General features: G+C 33.6%; 1 protein-coding gene across 4 annotated transcripts in view; it reads right to left on the bottom strand.

Annotated features, from left to right (window-relative positions):
- The window catches only part of Fas3 (fasciclin 3), a 394377-nt gene that overhangs the window by 69249 nt on the left and 319128 nt on the right, over positions 1–6000 (bottom strand). The window lies entirely within an intron of this gene.

The following is a 6000-nucleotide window of genomic DNA, read 5'->3' as shown; positions in this document are numbered from 1 at the left end:
TCGTAACGCTGCTTGAAATCGGTTGTTTTCTTGTCGAATTGAAAATGTTCCAGTCTCTCGCAATCTATTAAATGTCAACATAAACACTCTTCGGTTTGGCACTCTTCTGTTTGGAAATCGTCGTGCATATTCTCGCACCGCCTTTAAAGCATTACCGTTGCAGAAACCGTATACAAAAACCATATCAGCATATTCACTATTAGAATACGTACGCGGCATATTGCAAAAGACAAAATTCATCTACTGTTAAAGGCTTTCAAAGAGCGACTGACAAATTCATAACAGAAAGTGGAAAATGTAATCAAATATGTCGGTGCTAGATATGGCAAGAAATGTAAACATTTTTTTTCGATTTCTCTGAAACGGAGCAAAAACGAGCATATGTCTATAGGACTTTTTTTCTTAGTTTTTTACTCCTCTACACGCTCCCGAAGTTTTGCGATTTAATTTGGAAACACCCTGTATATAGAGAGAGAGAGAGAGAGAGAGAGAGAGAATGAGGGGAAGATGATAATTGGATGTTTGGGATAAGTCAGAGAGTGATAGACAGCTCGTGGCAACAAAAGCGGCGAAGGGAAGTTCGATGTATATGTATTCATGCGTAGAAGAGCGATAGGCGGATTAGAATTTAGATTAAGGCTAAAGAAAGTTAAATTAAGTACGTGGAATTTTATAATCTTTTTTGTTTTCGTTTGTTAAAAGTTATAATCTAATGGGAACAATAAATTTTTCATTCATTCATAAAGAGACATAATTTAAGACAAAATATCTTACAATTAGTAGCGTATACTCTAACATTTTTGATTTTTTTTTTAGTGCAGAAGGGGTGTAGATCTAACGTTAAGTGTAAAAAGTAGAAAAGAGTATATATATTTACATTGAAATAAAGAATAATAACTAGAAATAAAGAATAATAATTAGAAGAAGAAAATGAGAGAGACGGACAGACAGAGAGAGAGAGAGAGAGAGAGAAATTGAAATATTAAAGATTATTTTTAAAAATGACCACGCAAAAAGATAATACAGTTAATATGGAAAAAATAATTACCGCAGAACACTTCTCTGATATTTTAGAATTAATTGTTACTAATTCTATAAAAGTGAAAAAGAATGTAGACATTCTATTGTCGAATGGCTCTATTATTTTTCGCAAATGCCACATTTATCAATTTTCTATCCACGTGAACGCGAGTTATCTGTGATCAGCGATTCAGGTTTCTGGCTTGCGCGACAGTCAGATAATCCGATAGACCAACACTTTCGGGTCACCTCTTCATTCCCCTCGCGCTCCGACGTGCCAGTACGGAAAACCGTCGACCTCTCCTCCCTCCTCCCCCCCTATCTATTCACTTATAATAAATTGGAACGGGGGACAAGTCGCCGGTTTCCTACGGTCTGATCGAAGCCGTTCGATACTTTGATCGCACATTTAAAGTCCGTAAATCATAAGGAATCTCGACGTGCCTTAAATCAATTTCCATCTGAAAAATAACTAGCTTGCGTACTCACCATGGAGTCGAGCACGAATAAACTTTAGCATTTGAAAGAAGTTTACAAAGTAACTTTTCTCACACGCACACGGTCGTAATATTATCGGGAGGAAAATCCGCTGGGAAAACAGAGTGCGTCAGGAAGAGAGGAAGAGGCGCAAAAGCGAAATAGAGATTGCTATTGTTAATAACTTCGTCAAGATTATTTACTTTGTCATATTATTTATTTATGATAGTATAAACGGACAAAATAAAATTTTACTTTCCAATTAATTTTGATTGGTCTTAGGGATTAAATTCACGGATTACTGAGATGTCTAATTTTGAAAACTGAAAATCCCTGAAAAACGATGAAAAATCTCATTCGGATTTTTGCGAAAATGCTTTATATATATATATATATACATATATTCGTTGCGCTCGCGGTTGAAAGAATATACGGTATTTTTGAAATAGCCCGGCGGCATGAACACACAAAGGAGATAGATAGATTTTATTATAACATAGTTTCTGTTGCATTTGTAGTCATATGCGCCTTCGCTGAAGTACTTACGCTACAGAACTTGGGATTTCGCTTTGCCGTGGCATAAACTAGGAAGAAAATGTGAAAAGTAAGCAGAAATGGTGCAATATACAATGTTTAGCGAAGGAAAATTCGGACAGGTAAGATTGCCTCACGAACGTTTCCCGCTAAACAAAACCTTTGTTTCCCGTTATTTGAAGCTTTGCGATAATCTTATGGGGATATTTTGCTGTGTGGCGAAAGATTAATATACGACACATGAGAAAATGTTTCGAACTTTTACTATGTAATACAAAAGTAAAAGAAGATAAAGCTAATTAAATATTACTTATAATTTATTATTATTCTTTAATAATATTATTTTATTCTATAATATTAATGCAAATATTAGCGCGTTTGCTGTATTTGCAAAAATTTGCATATAAATAGGTATTTATATTAAGCACCAAGATCCGCATACAGCGATCGAAAATAGGATTCTTTCTCTTATTTTATTCTTACCGGTCTAATTTCTACTTGTAATTATTAGTGCATTAATTATTCAAATAATTTAAGCATCGATGTTAAACGTTTTTTAACGGACACGCCTTTAATTAGAATTTCTTTAAAACTGGGATACAAAGAACCTCTTAAAGCTAACTGAAAACTAGAATTTTATCAACAAGCTTTTGAAGCTTCAATCTCTTGAAACTCGCAGGTTCTATCACTGGTGTTAAATAACTTCCTAATTAAACATTGATCGACTCCGAAAACTCTGGAAAAAAGCACATTGTCGCTATTGATCGCCGTTCATTCCATCCCTTTCCATGTTCATCTCGTATATTTCGCGCGAAATTTCTTTATCAGCCCCGCAACGATGTTTACAACTTCCGCGTGATTGCGACGACAAACGAGCTCCATTCACCTATCGGAGTAGTTCGCGCACTCGCCAAGCGGGAAAATTCCCCGGAAGATCTACTCGATCGCGCCGGCAATCTTTTTCCCATCGTAACTGTTCCTAGCAACGAAATTCGCGCGGGTGATGCGCGCGCACAGGGCAAGCCCGGATAGCGATCGTCTGCGGCTTAAAGGATCGTTAGCATCGTCGTTCGCGATGTACCGGAATCTCCGTACTGTCGCTGTTACTGCCATAACTTCGCCATTATCCGACTTGGCAACTCTCGACTCGGTCGCTCAGTTTTCCCTTCGATTCCCGCTTTCTATCTCCCTGTATTCTCTCTCTCTCTCTCTCTCTCTCTCTCTCTCTCTCTCGTCAAGTTACACGTTAAACAAAGTGAGTTATAAAGGGGACGTTCCAATCTCCCAAACTGATACATAGACATTCGACCGTTATTAAGGAAGTTACGATATCAAGAGCACTGTTTAGATTGATACAGTTGTTTATCTCTGAAAGGAGACATTAAATCGTCCTATTAGACTTCAATTACTTTTTCGTTTCGCAAAACTGAAATCTGTGTAAATGATAGACATTGACGTAAAATGCATCTAATAGGAATAATTAATCTTTCTTTAGTTGGATTTTGAAAGCATAGTCGATATTTTAATCGTAAATTCTGGTAGATAAACTCCGAACTATAGAAAAAGTGTCTTCAAGTCAAATTGGCTGAAACTATGATATTTTAAATATTTTGTAGATTATGGGACGGTGTCCAAAAGTCTCCACGAAAACACATAGTTTAAAAAAATATGTAGTTGCATATATATATATTGCATAATTTTTTTAAAAAACAAATGTGATTTTTTTACATCAATTGATTTATCTTACTTTTTGTACAAAATATTAAGGTACAATTACCAAAAAATGAATAGTTTGGTAGATAAAGATATTTTTCAGTCCGATCAGACTTAAAATAGTAACTTTCAAATGCTACAATAAAATTTGTCCATTTTTTATTGTTGCTTATGGATATTTTTGATCTCATAATCTACATTCTACAAAATATCATTGCCAATTTTACTAAAACTATTTTTTCCATATATTATAATTAATGCAGATCTTTTAGATCTATAAAAAATAAATAAAATACAACCCGACTTTTATAATAATAAAAACTCATTGTTAAAGCTTTCACAATAGATATGTAAAAATTTTTTCAGTTTTTCTAACAGTCCTGAACAATATACTCGTAAAAATTTGCATTGAAACTCAAAGACCCAGTTCGCTGACGAAAGGTACAAAATTCTACATAACCGACGAAGAGTTAAGTAAAATTTTTTAAATATAAATGTTTTTATCAATATATGTAATACGAAATTGATATTTGCGTGTGAATTTCACGCTTGGTGTACTGAGAATAATAATGAATGTCTTTTAACATTCAACATTCTGACAGTAAGTGCGCTGACTCGACTCCACACGGAGATAGGTCCCTAATCCGATTTTCTTTTCTCACTCTCTGGTCTTTGTTCCGGTCTTCAACCTCTTGGGCGCAACGCATCCTTCAACCTTTAGTCCCTCATTCTTCAAACACCGCTCTCTATTTCCCCAGCCCTTGGCTCCATCTATTTGCTCACCTCTCGTTCTCTGTTTGTGCGACCTTAATATTTCCGTAATATTTCCTCGACGCCACCCCGTTTAATACGCCTAGCTTTATGTTACATTTTACGATAAACCGGGAAAATGATACGTCAACAAACGTTAATGTTCCCGATGCATCCTCTTTATTGGTGTTTTTCAAATAACAGTTCTCTGTACGTGTTTCATAATCAGCCTGTACAAAAAGTGCAGGATAAAACTTTTATCTTTTATTTTAATATAATATTATGAAAATATCATGAAAAATACAACAGTTAATTTATTAAGATAATTTAATTTCGTGAGCTACTACGGAATTAAAATTTTTAGTAAATTAAAGTTTGCATAAAATCCTATAATTGATCCAAAGTGGATATTTGGTTATTTCTTAATTACTTCAAATTTAATTATAAAGATATTTGATATTTAAAATTAAAAGTAAAGTTAATATTAGATCCAACTAAAGTTAATATTAGATCAACTTTTAATACATAAGACAAAAAATAGACTTTTCACAAGTATAACTTATACAACATATGCTTTTACAGCTAAAGTTACGTTTAATAAAAAAGTAATAATAAGTTCTTATAAGGCATACTTCATTATTACATTGTTTATTTTTATTTCTCGTTATAATATAAAGATAATATCATTTTATTGTATGTCTATACACATCCAATATTTTTCAGCTCTTTATAGATCGTAGATCTCCCTCAACATAGTATTTTTACTACTTATTATATTAAAGCTTTAAAAGCTTTTCCCTTTAGAGAAAAAAGGCTTCATATTACCTGTTATCATCAAAAGAATTGGATAAAACGCCATTGCAAAAGTTTTAATGTAATATCCTTAATTTTAACTTCTCATTTCAACAGAATGAAATTTAATACATTGAAATGTATAAGTTTCTCTCGAGCGTTTCAATGCCATTATACGTATTTTGAAGATAATTATTCAACAAATATGATCAGTCGCTAATATTATACGTTAAGCAAAATAAATTTAGACAAGCAATGATTACATTAATATCTATCACTCATATTGTTTTGGTTCTAACATGTCAAGTTATATCAATATGTTGTGAGACCTTAATATTATATATATATATTATATGTACATAGCGTCTCATATATTTTATTACGTCTTCTTCTTTATTCACGTTCTACACTTTCATGTGCTTTAATATCACTATCATCACAATATCATCGTTTTATTTTCTTTCTTTTCCGTAAAGCCAGATATAACTTTCGGCGTCATTAATACCGTGCGAAAATTTTCGCGCTTAACGCGTCAGTCCTTTCGCGACGAACAACCGCGAGTCTCCCGATAAGACAAACTTTCGTTGTGACGTCCTGTACGATAGAACCGTGACAACATTTCTAACAAACGTAATTCTTATCACACCAACTCTTCGTGTCCATTTTCCTTGTCCGTTTTTCGGCGTCTTAAAAGAAGCAAAGGAAATTATTCTC

This window comes from Mycetomoellerius zeteki, unplaced genomic scaffold (assembly GCF_001594055.1).
Source record: "Mycetomoellerius zeteki isolate Tzet28-1 unplaced genomic scaffold, Tzet1.0 scaffold174, whole genome shotgun sequence".
NCBI classification, from domain to species: Eukaryota; Metazoa; Arthropoda; class Insecta; order Hymenoptera; family Formicidae; genus Mycetomoellerius; species Mycetomoellerius zeteki.
The sequence above is the reverse complement of the archived record's forward strand: the minus strand, read 5'-3'. Positions and strand labels throughout refer to the sequence as shown.